Genomic DNA, 13,626 nt, shown 5'->3' on the forward strand with positions numbered 1-13,626 from the left:
TATATATTTATCACTGATTGAGAGTATTCCATGTGATGTACCAACCATTTGTTTCAGTGCTGTATGGGATTGATGCCACACCATGATGTACACGATGAAACATCTATACTGTATTTAGCACAAGTAAAGAATAGAGTGAGTATATTGAGACAGGCTGCACTACATATGCTTCAATATATTTTTATAGAACATTATATTCAGTGGTGGCTAGTGGTGAAATTGATTGGGTGGGTTAACAAATAAATTATAAAGTAAAAGTAACTCTCTCTCTCTCTCCCTCTCTCTCTCACACAGACACACGCGGGCGCCGTGATCCACCTCATTCATGTTAGCGCCTGCCATTTTTCTTCTTCTTCTTCTTCTTTTTCTCTCCCATCTTGTCATTGGTCTGAAAACAGCAGTATTGGGCTAAATGAAATCAGCCCAAATGACAAGTAAGTCACGGGGGAGTGAAACGACACCTGTCAATAAGTTACCGGCCACCAGCCTGCTTCTAATTGGTCAGAACCGATCGGCCTGTGGGCTGAATGAAAGTAGCCCAAATGGACAGCAAATGGAGAGGGCGGGACATGGACGGGCCTGTCAATCATTTACACCCGGAAAATAAATTAGAGCACCCATTTAGAGATATCCATGTTTTCCTTTTAACTATTTGGTGCTTTTGCCACTTTAGATTTGACTAAAACTACATTACATTACATTACATTACATTACATGTCCTTTAGCAGACGCTTTTGTCCAAAGCGACTTACAATAAGTGCATTCAACCTGATGGTACTAGACATAGACCACAGGAATCAAGTAAGTACATAACAGGCCAAAACAGCCTTATTTCGGCGAGAGAAGAACAATTTCAGCCAATCCTTGATACTAATTATGATGAATCAATAAATCACTACAGGGATTGAATATGAGTCTAAATGCATGTTTCCTGCTGAGAATGAGTTGAAATCACAAGAAAAGAGTCAAAATGATATTTGGGTCTTACAGTGTTAAAACATGACTGCTGGTGGCCAAAACAGCCTTATTTCGGCGAGAGAAGAACTATTTCAGCCAATCCTTGATACTAATTATGATGAATCAATAAATCACTACAGTGATTGAATATGAGTCTAAATGCATGTTTCCTGCTGAGAATGAGTTGAAATCACAAGAAAAGAGTGAAAATGATATTTGGGTCTTACAGTGTCAAAACATGACTGCTGGTGGCCAAAACAGCCTTATTTCGGCGAGAGAAGAACAATTTCAGCCAATCCTTGATACTAATTATGATGAATCAATAAATCACTACAGTGATTGAATATGAGTCTAAATGCATGTTTCCTGCTGAGAATGAGTTGAAATCACAAGAAAAGAGTGAAAATGATATTTGGGTCTTACAGTGTTAAAACATGACTGCTGGTGGCCAAAACAGCCTTATTTCGGCGAGAGAAGAACAATTTCAGCCAATCCTTGATACTAATTATGATGAATCAATAAATCACTACAGGGATTGAATATGAGTCTAAAAGAATGTTTCCTGCTGAGAATGAGTTGAAATCACAAGAAAAGAGTGAAAATGATATTTGGGTCTTACAGTGTTAAAACATGACTGCTGGTGGCCAAAACAGCCTTATTTCGGCGAGAGAAGAACAATTTCAGCCAATCCTTGATTCTAATGATGATGAATCAATAAATCACTACAGGGATTGAATATGAGTCTAAATGTATGTTTCCTGCTGAAAATTATCTGAATTCACAAGAAAAGAGTGAAAATGATATTTGGGTCTTACAGTGTTAAAACATGACTGCTGGTGGCCAAAACAGCCTTATTTCGGCGAGAGAAGAACAATTTCAGCCAATCCTTGATACTAATTATGATGAATCAAAAAATCACTACAGGGATTGAATATGAGTCTAAATGCATGTTTCCTGCTGAGAATGAGTTGAAATCACAAGAAAAGAGTGAAAATGATATTTGGGTCTTACAGTGTTAAAACATGACTGCTGGTGGCCAAAACAGCCTTATTTCGGCGAGAGAAGAACAATTTCAACCAATCCTTGATACTAATGATGATGAATCAATAAATCACTACAGGGATTGAATATGAGTCTAAATGCATGTTTCCTGCTGAAATGAGTTGAAATCACAAGAAAAGAGTCAAAATGATATTTGGGTCTTACAGTGTTAAAACATGACTGCTGGTGGCCAAAACAGCCTTATTTCGGCGAGAGAAGGACAATTTCAGCCAATCCTTGATACTAATGATGTTGAATCAATAAATCACTACAGGGATTGAATATGAGTCTAAATGCATGTTTCCTGCTGAGAATGAGTTGAAATCACAAGAAAAGAGTGAAAATGATATTTGGGTCTTACAGTGTTAAAACATGACTGCTGGTGGCCAAAACAGCCTTATTTCGGCGAGAGAAGAACAATTTCAGCCAATCCTTGATACTAATTATGATGAATCAATAAATCACTACAGGGATTGAATATGAGTCTAAATGCATGTTTCCTGCTGAGAATGAGTTGAAATCACAAGAAAAGAGTGAAAATGATATTTGGGTCTTACAGTGTTAAAACATGACTGCTGGTGGCCAAAACAGCCTTATTTCGGCGAGAGAAGAACAATCTCAGCCAATCCTTGATACTAATGATGATGAATCAATAAATCACTACAGGGATTGAATATGAGTCTAAATGCATGTTTCCTGCTGAGAATGAGTTGAAATCACAAGAAAAGAGTGAAAATGATATTTGGGTCTTACAGTGTTCAAACATTACAGCTGGTGGCCAAAACAGCCTTATTTCGGCGAGAGAAGAACAATTTCAGCCAATCCTTGATACTAATTATGATGAATCAATAAATCACTACAGGGATTGAATATGAGTCTAAATGCATGTTTCCTGCTGAAAATGATTGAAATCACAAGAAAAAGAGTGAAAATGATATTTGGGTCTTACAGTGTTAAAACATGACTGCTGGTGGCCAAAACAGCCTTATTTCGGCGAGAGAAGAACAATTTCAGCCAATCCTTGATACTAATGATGATGAATCAATAAATCACTACAGGGATTGAATATGAGTCTAAATGCATGTTTCCTGCTGAGAATGAGTTGAAATCACAAGAAAAGAGTGAAAATGATATTTGGGTCTTACAGTGTCAAAACATGAGCTGCTGGTGGCCAAAACAGCCTTATTTCGGCGAGAGAAGAACAATTTCAGCCAATCCTTGATACTAATTATGATGAATCAATAAATCACTACAGTGATTGAATATGAGTCTAAATGCATGTTTCCTGCTGAGAATGAGTTGAATTCACAAGAAAAGAGTGAAAATGATATTTGGGTCTTACAGTGTTAAAACATGACTGCTGGTGGCCAAAACAGCCTTATTTCGGCGAGAGAAGAACAATTTCAGCCAATCCTTGATACTAATTATGATGAATCAATAAATCACTACAGTGATTGAATATGAGTCTAAATGCATGTTTCCTGCTGAGAATGAGTTGAAATCACAAGAAAAGAGTCAAAATGATATTTGGGTCTTACAGTGTTAAAACATGACTGCTGGTGGGCCAAAACAGCCTTATTTCGGCGAGAGAAGAACAATTTCAGCCAATCCTTGATACTAAATATGATGAATCAATAAATCACTACAGGGATTGAATATGAGTCTAAATGCATGTTTCCTGCTGAGAATGAGTTGAAATCACAAGAAAAGAGTCAAAATGATATTTTGATCTTACAGTGTTAAAACATGACTGCTGGTGGCCAAAACAGCCTTATTTCGGCGAGAGAAGAACAATTTCAGCCAATCCTTGATACTAATGATGATGAATCAATAAATCACTACAGGGATTGAATATGAGTCTAAATGCATGTTTCCTGCTGAGAATGAGTTGAAATCACAAGAAAAGAGTGAAAATGATATTTGGGTCTTACAGTGTTAAAACATGACTGCTGGTGGCCAAAACAGCCTTATTTCGGCGAGAGAAGAACAATTTCAGCCAATCCTTGATACTAATGATGATGAATCAATAAATCACTACAGGGATTGAATATGAGTGAAAATGCATGTTGCCTGCTGAAAATGAGTTGAAATCACAAGAAAAGAGTCAATATTATATTTGGGTCTTACAGTGTTCAAACTAGACTGCTTGTGCGCAAAACAGCCTTATTTTGGTGAGAGAAGAACAATTTCACCCAATCCTTGATACTAATGATGATGAATCAATAAATCACTACAGGGATTGAATATGAGTGAAAATGCATGTTTCCTGCTGAAAATGAGCTGAAATCACAAGAAAAGAGTAAAAATGATACTTGGGTCTTACAGTGTTAAAACATGACTGCTGGTGGCCAAAACAGCCTTATTTCGGCGAGAAAAGAACAATTTCAGCCAATCCTTGATACTAATGATGATGAATCAATAAATCACTACAGGGATTGAATATGAGTGAAAATGCATGTTGCCTGCTGAAAATGAGTTGAAATCACAAGAAAAGAGTCAATATTATATTTGGGTCTTACAGTGTTCAAACTAGACTGCTTGTGCGCAAAACAGCCTTATTTTGGTGAGAGAAGAACAATTTCACCCAATCCTTGATACTAATGATGATGAATCAATAAATCACTACAGGGATTGAATATGAGTGAAAATGCATGTTTCCTGCTGAAAATGAGCTGAAATCACAAGAAAAGAGTAAAAATGATACTTGGGTCTTACAGTGTTAAAACATGACTGCTGGTGGCCAAAACAGCCTTATTTCGGCGAGAAAAGAACAATTTCAGCCAATCCTTGATACTAATGATGATGAATCAATAAATCACTACAGGGATTGAATATGAGTGAAAATGCATGTTGCCTGCTGAAAATGAGTTGAAATCACAAGAAAAGAGTCAATATTATATTTGGGTCTTACAGTGTTCAAACTAGACTGCTTGTGCGCAAAACAGCCTTATTTTGGTGAGAGAAGAACAATTTCACCCAATCCTTGATACTAATGATGATGAATCAATAAATCACTACAGGGATTGAATATGAGTGAAAATGCATGTTTCCTGCTGAAAATGAGCTGAAATCACAAGAAAAAGAGTAAAAATGATACTTGGGTCTTACAGTGTTAAAACATGACTGCTGGTGGCCAAAACAGCCTTATTTCGGCGAGAAAAGAACAATTTCAGCCAATCCTTGATACTAATGATGATGAATCAATAAATCACTACAGGGATTGAATATGAGTGAAAATGCATGTTGCCTGCTGAAAATGAGTTGAAATCACAAGAAAAGAGTCAATATTATATTTGGGTCTTACAGTGTTCAAACTAGACTGCTTGTGCGCAAAACAGCCTTATTTTGGTGAGAGAAGAACAATTTCACCCAATCCTTGATACTAATGATGATGAATCAATAAATCACTACAGGGATTGAATATGAGTGAAAATGCATGTTTCCTGCTGAAAATGAGCTGAAATCACAAGAAAAGAGTAAAAATGATACTTGGGTCTTACAGTGTTAAAACATGACTGCTGGTGGCCAAAACAGCCTTATTTCGGCGAGAAAAGAACAATTTCAGCCAATCCTTGATACTAATGATGATGAATCAATAAATCACTACAGGGATTGAATATGAGTGAAAATGCATGTTGCCTGCTGAAAATGAGTTGAAATCACAAGAAAAGAGTCAATATTATATTTGGGTCTTACCGTGTTCAAACTAGACTGCTTGTGCGCAAAACAGCCTTATTTTGGTGAGAGAAGAACAATTTCACCCAATCCTTGATACTAATGATGATGAATCAATAAATCACTACAGGGATTGAATATGAGTGAAAATGCATGTTTCCTGCTGAAAATGAGCTGAAATCACAAGAAAAGAGTAAAAATTATATTTGGGTCTTACAGTGTTAAAACATGACTGCTGGTGGCCAAAACAGCCTTATTTCGGCGAGAAAAGAACAATTTCAGCCAATCCTTGATACTAATGATGATGAATCAATAAATCACTACAGGGATTGAATATGAGTGAAAATGCATGTTTCCTGCTGAAAATGAGCTGAAATCCCAAGAAAAGAGTAAAAATGATACTTGGGTCTTACAGTGTTAAAACATGACTGCTGGTGGCCAAAACAGCCTTATTTCGGCGAGAAAAGAACAATTTCAGCCAATCCTTGATACTAATGATGATGAATCAATAAATCACTACAGGGATTGAATATGAGTGAAAATGCATGTTGCCTGCTGAAAATGAGTTGAAATCACAAGAAAAGAGTCTATATTATATTTGGGTCTTACAGTGTTCAAACTAGACTGCTTGTGCGCAAAACAGCCTTATTTTGGTGAGAGAAGAACAATTTCACCCAATCCTTGATACTAATGATAATGAATCAATAAATCACTACAGGGATTGAATATGAGTGAAAATGCATGTTTCCTGCTGAAAATGAGCTGAAATCACAAGAAAAGAGTAAAAATGATACTTGGGTCTTACAGTGTTAAAACATGACTGCTGGTGGCCAAAACAGCCTTATTTCGGCGAGAAAAGAACAATTTCAGCCAATCCTTGATACTAATGATGATGAATCAATAAATCACTACAGGGATTGAATATGAGTGAAAATGCATGTTGCCTGCTGAAAATGAGTTGAAATCACAAGAAAAGAGTCAATATTATATTTGGGTCTTACAGTGTTCAAACTAGACTGCTTGTGCGCAAAACAGCCTTATTTTGGTGAGAGAAGAACAATTTCACCCAATCCTTGATACTAATGATGATGAATCAATAAATCACTACAGGGATTGAATATGAGTGAAAATGCATGTTTCCTGCTGAAAATGAGCTGAAATCACAAGAAAAGAGTAAAAATTGTATTTGGGTCTTACAGTGTTAAAACATGACTGCTGGTGGCCAAAACAGCCTTATTTCGGCGAGAAAAGAACAATTTCAGCCAATCCTTGATACTAATGATGATGAATCAATAAATCACTACAGGGATTGAATATGAGTGAAAATGCATGTTTCCTGCTGAAAATGAGCTGAAATCACAAGAAAAGAGTAAAAATGATACTTGGGTCTTACAGTGTTAAAACATGACTGCTGGTGGCCAAAACAGCCTTATTTCGGCGAGAAAAGAACAATTTCAGCCAATCCTTGATACTAATGATGATGAATCAATAAATCACTACAGGGATTGAATATGAGTGAAAATGCATGTTGCCTGCTGAAAATGAGTTGAAATCACAAGAAAAGAGTCAATATTATATTTGGGTCTTACAGTGTTCAAACTAGACTGCTTGTGCGCAAAACAGCCTTATTTTGGTGAGAGAAGAACAATTTCACCCAATCCTTGATACTAATGATGATGAATCAATAAATCACTACAGGGATTGAATATGAGTGAAAATGCATGTTTCCTGCTGAAAATGAGCTGAAATCACAAGAAAAGAGTAAAAATGATACTTGGGTCTTACAGTGTTAAAACATGACTGCTGGTGGCCAAAACAGCCTTATTTCGGCGAGAAAAGAACAATTTCAGCCAATCCTTGATACTAATGATGATGAATCAATAAATCACTACAGGGATTGAATATGAGTGAAAATGCATGTTGCCTGCTGAAAATGAGTTGAAATCACAAGAAAAGAGTCAATATTATATTTGGGTCTTACAGTGTTCAAACTAGACTGCTTGTGCGCAAAACAGCCTTATTTTGGTGAGAGAAGAACAATTTCACCCAATCCTTGATACTAATGATAATGAATCAATAAATCACTACAGGGATTGAATATGAGTGAAAATGCATGTTTCCTGCTGAAAATGAGCTGAAATCACAAGAAAAGAGTAAAAATGATACTTGGGTCTTGCAGTGTTAAAACATGACTGCTGGTGGCCAAAACAGCCTTATTTCGGCGAGAAAAGAACAATTTCAGCCAATCCTTGATACTAATGATGATGAATCAATAAATCACTACAGGGATTGAATATGAGTGAAAATGCATGTTGCCTGCTGAAAATGAGTTGAAATCACAAGAAAAGAGTCAATATTATATTTGGGTCTTACCGTGTTCAAACTAGACTGCTTGTGCGCAAAACAGCCTTATTTTGGTGAGAGAAGAACAATTTCACCCAATCCTTGATACTAATGATGATGAATCAATAAATCACTACAGGGATTGAATATGAGTGAAAATGCATGTTTCCTGCTGAAAATGAGCTGAAATCACAAGAAAAGAGTAAAAATTATATTTGGGTCTTACAGTGTTAAAACATGACTGCTGGTGGCCAAAACAGCCTTATTTCGGCGAGAAAAGAACAATTTCAGCCAATCCTTGATACTAATGATGATGAATCAATAAATCACTACAGGGATTCAATATGAGTGAAAATGCATGTTGCCTGCTGAAAATGAGTTGAAATCACAAGAAAAGAGTCAATATTATATTTGGGTCTTACAGTGTTCAAACTAGACTGCTTGTGCGCAAAACAGCCTTATTTCGGCGAGAGAAGAACAATTTCACCCAATCCTTGATACTAATGATGATGAATCAATAAATCACTACAGGGATTGAATATGAGTGAAAATGCATGTTGCGTGCTGAAAATGAGTTGAAATCACAAGAAAAGAGTCAATATTATATTTGGGTCTTACAGTGTTCAAACTAGACTGCTTGTGCGCAAAACAGCCTTATTTCGGCGAGAGAAGAACAATTTCAGCCAATCCTTGATACTAATGATGATGAATCAATAAATCACTACAGGGATTGAATATGAGTGAAAATGCATGTTGCCTGCTGAAAATGAGTTGAAATCACAAGAAAAGAGTCAATATTATATTTGGGTCTTACAGTGTTCAAACTAGACTGCTTGTGCGCAAAACAGCCTTATTTCGGCGAGAGAAGAACAATTTCACCCAATCCTTGAGACTAATGATGATGAATCAATAAATCACTACAGGGATTGAATATGAGTGAAAATGCATGTTTCCTGCTGAAAATGAGCTGAAATCACAAGAAAAGAGTAAAAATGATATTTGGGTCTTACAGTGTTAAAACATGACTGCTGGTGGCCAAAACAGCCTTATTTCGGCGAGAAAAGAACAATTTCAGCCAATCCTTGATACTAATGATGATGAATCAATAAATCACTACAGGGATTGAATATGAGTGAAAATGCATGTTGCCTGCTGAAAATGAGTTGAAATCACAAGAAAAGAGTCAATATTATATTTGGGTCTTACAGTGTTCAAACTAGACTGCTTGTGCGCAAAACAGCCTTATTTCGGCGAGAGAAGAACAATTTCAGCCAATCCTTGATACTAATGATGATGAATCAATAAATCACTACAGGGATTGAATATGAGTGAAAATGCATGTTGCCTGCTGAAAATGAGTTGAAATCACAAGAAAAGAGTCAAATTATATTTGGGTCTTACAGTGTTCAAACTAGACTGCTTGTGCGCAAAACAGCCTTATTTCGGCGAGAGAAGAACAATTTCACCCAATCCTTGATACTAATGATGATGAATCAATAAATCACTACAGGGATTGAATATGAGTGAAAATGCATGTTTCCTGCTGAAAATGAGCTGAAATCACAAGAAAAGAGTAAAAATGATACTTTGGTCTTACAGTGTTAAAACATGACTGCTGGTGGCCAAAACAGCCTTATTTCGGCGAGAAAAGAACAATTTCAGCCAATCCTTGATACTAATGATGATGAATCAATAAATCACTACAGGGATTGAATATGAGTGAAAATGCATGTTGCCTGCTGAAAATGAGTTGAAATCACAAGAAAAGAGTCAATATTATATTTGGGTCTTACAGTGTTCAAACTAGACTGCTTGTGCGCAAAACAGCCTTATTTCGGCGAGAGAAGAACAATTTCAGCCAATCCTTGATACTAATGATGATGAATCAATAAATCACTACAGGGATTGAATATGAGTGAAAATGCATGTTGCCTGCTGAAAATGAGTTGAAATCACAAGAAAAGAGTCAATATTATATTTGGGTCTTACAGTGTTCAAACTAGACTGCTTGTGCGCAAAACAGCCTTATTTCGACGAGAGAAGAACAATTTCACCCAATCCTTGATACTAATGATGATGAATCAATAAATCACTACAGGGATTGAATATGAGTGAAAATGCATGTTTCCTGCTGAAAATGAGCTGAAATCACAAGAAAAGAGTAAAAATGATACTTTGGTCTTACAGTGTTAAAACATGACTGCTGGTGGCCAAAACAGCCTTATTTCGGCGAGAAAAGAACAATTTCAGCCAATCCTTGATACTAATGATGATGAATCAATAAATCACTACAGGGATTGAATATGAGTGAAAATGCATGTTGCCTGCTGAAAATGAGTTGAAATCACAAGAAAAGAGTCAATATTATATTTGGGTCTTACAGTGTTCAAACTAGACTGCTTGTGCGCAAAACAGCCTTATTTTGGTGAGAGAAGAACAATTTCACCCAATCCTTGATACTAATGATGATGAATCAATAAATCACTACAGGGATTGAATATGAGTGAAAATGCATGTTTCCTGCTGAAAATGAGCTGAAATCACAAGAAAAGAGTAAAAATGATACTTGGGTCTTACAGTGTTAAAACATGACTGCTGGTGGCCAAAACAGCCTTATTTCGGCGAGAAAAGAACAATTTCAGCCAATCCTTGATACTAATGATGATGAATCAATAAATCACTACAGGGATTGAATATGAGTGAAAATGCATGTTGCCTGCTGAAAATGAGTTGAAATCACAAGAAAAGAGTCAATATTATATTTGGGTCTTACAGTGTTCAAACTAGACTGCTTGTGCGCAAAACAGCCTTATTTCGGCGAGAAAAGAACAATTTCAGCCAATCCTTGATACTAATGATGATGAATCAATAAATCACTACAGGGATTGAATATGAGTGAAAATGCATGTTTCCTGCTGAAAATGAGCTGAAATCACAAGAAAAGAGTAAAAATTATATTTGGGTCTTACAGTGTTAAAACATGACTGCTGGTGGCCAAAACAGCCTTATTTCGGCGAGAAAAGAACAATTTCAGCCAATCCTTGATACTAATGATGATGAATCAATAAATCACTACAGGGATTGAATATGAGTGAAAATGCATGTTGCCTGCTGAAAATGAGTTGAAATCACAAGAAAAGAGTCAATATTATATTTGGGTCTTACAGTGTTCAAACTAGACTGCTTGTGCGCAAAACAGCCTTATTTCGGCGAGAGAAGAACAATTTCACCCAATCCTTGATACTAATGATGATGAATCAATAAATCACTACAGGGATTGAATATGAGTGAAAATGCATGTTGCCTGCTGAAAATGAGTTGAAATCACAAGAAAAGAGTCAATATTATATTTGGGTCTTACAGTGTTCAAACTAGACTGCTTGTGCGCAAAACAGCCTTATTTTGGTGAGAGAAGAACAATTTCACCCAATCCTTGATACTAATGATGATGAATCAATAAATCACTACAGGGATTGAATATGAGTGAAAATGCATGTTTCCTGCTGAAAATGAGCTGAAATCACAAGAAAAGAGTAAAAATGATACTTGGGTCTTACAGTGTTAAAACATGACTGCTGGTGGCCAAAACAGCCTTATTTCGGCGAGAAAAGAACAATTTCAGCCAATCCTTGATACTAATGATGATGAATCAATAAATCACTACAGGGATTGAATATGAGTGAAAAATGCATGTTGCCTGCTGAAAATGAGTTGAAATCACAAGAAAAGAGTCAATATTATATTTGGGTCTTACAGTGTTCAAACTAGACTGCTTGTGCGCAAAACAGCCTTATTTCGGCGAGAAAAGAACAATTTCAGCCAATCCTTGATACTAATGATGATGAATCAATAAATCACTACAGGGATTGAATATGAGTGAAAATGCATGTTGCCTGCTGAAAATGAGTTGAAATCACAAGAAAAGAGTCAATATTATATTTGGGTCTTACAGTGTTCAAACTAGACTGCTTGTGCGCAAAACAGCCTTATTTCGGCGAGAGAAGAACAATTTCACCCAATCCTTGATACTAATGATGATGAATCAATAAATCACTACAGGGATTGAATATGAGTGAAAATGCATGTTTCCTGCTGAAAATGAGCTGAAATCACAAGAAAAGAGTAAAAATGATACTTGGGTCTTACAGTGTTAAAACATGACTGCTGGTGGCCAAAACAGCCTTATTTCGGCGAGAAAAGAACAATTTCAGCCAATCCTTGATACTAATGATGATGAATCAATAAATCACTACAGGGATTGAATATGAGTGAAAATGCATGTTGCCTGCTGAAAATGAGTTGAAATCACAAGAAAAGAGTCAATATTATATTTGGGTCTTACAGTGTTCAAACTAGACTGCTTGTGCGCAAAACAGCCTTATTTCGGCGAGAAAAGAACAATTTCAGCCAATCCTTGATACTAATGATGATGAATCAATAAATCACTACAGGGATTGAATATGAGTGAAAATGCATGTTGCCTGCTGAAAATGAGTTGAAATCACAAGAAAAGAGTCAATATTATATTTGGGTCTTACAGTGTTCAAACTAGACTGCTTGTGCGCAAAACAGCCTTATTTTGGTGAGAGAAGAACAATTTCACCCAATCCTTGATACTAATGATGATGAATCAATAAATCACTACAGGGATTGAATATGAGTGAAAATGCATGTTTCCTGCTGAAAATGAGCTGAAATCACAAGAAAAGAGTAAAAATGATACTTGGGTCTTACAGTGTTAAAACATGACTGCTGGTGGCCAAAACAGCCTTATTTCGGCGAGAAAAGAACAATTTCAGCCAATCCTTGATACTAATGATGATGAATCAATAAATCACTACAGGGATTGAATATGAGTGAAAATGCATGTTGCCTGCTGAAAATGAGTTGAAATCACAAGAAAAGAGTCAATATTATATTTGGGTCTTACAGTGTTCAAACTAGACTGCTTGTGCGCAAAACAGCCTTATTTCGGCGAGAAAAGAACAATTTCAGCCAATCCTTGATACTAATGATGATGAATCAATAAATCACTACAGGGATTGAATATGAGTGAAAATGCATGTTGCCTGCTGAAAATGAGTTGAAATCACAAGAAAAGAGTCAATATTATATTTGGGTCTTATCAGTGTTCAAACTAGACTGCTTGTGCGCAAAACAGCCTTATTTCGGGCGAGAGAAGAACAATTTCAGCCAATCCTTGATACTAATGATGATGAATCAATAAATCACTACAGGGATTGAATATGAGTGAAAATGCATGTTGCCTGCTGAAAATGAGTTGAAATCACAAGAAAAGAGTCAATATTATATTTGGGTCTTACAGTGTTCAAACTAGACTGCTTGTGCGCAAAACAGCCTTATTTCGGCGAGAGAAGAACAATTTCACCCAATCCTTGATACTAATGATGATGAATCAATAAATCACTACAGGGATTGAATATGAGTGAAAATGCATGTTTCCTGCTGAAAATGAGCTGAAATCACAAGAAAAGAGTAAAAATGATACTTGGGTCTTACAGTGTTAAAACATGACTGCTGGTGGCCAAAACAGCCTTATTTCGGCGAGAAAAGAACAATTTCAGCCAATCCTTGATACTAATGATGATG

This window comes from Centropristis striata, chromosome 6 (genome assembly GCF_030273125.1).
Source record: "Centropristis striata isolate RG_2023a ecotype Rhode Island chromosome 6, C.striata_1.0, whole genome shotgun sequence".
Taxonomy (NCBI): domain Eukaryota; kingdom Metazoa; phylum Chordata; class Actinopteri; order Perciformes; family Serranidae; genus Centropristis; species Centropristis striata.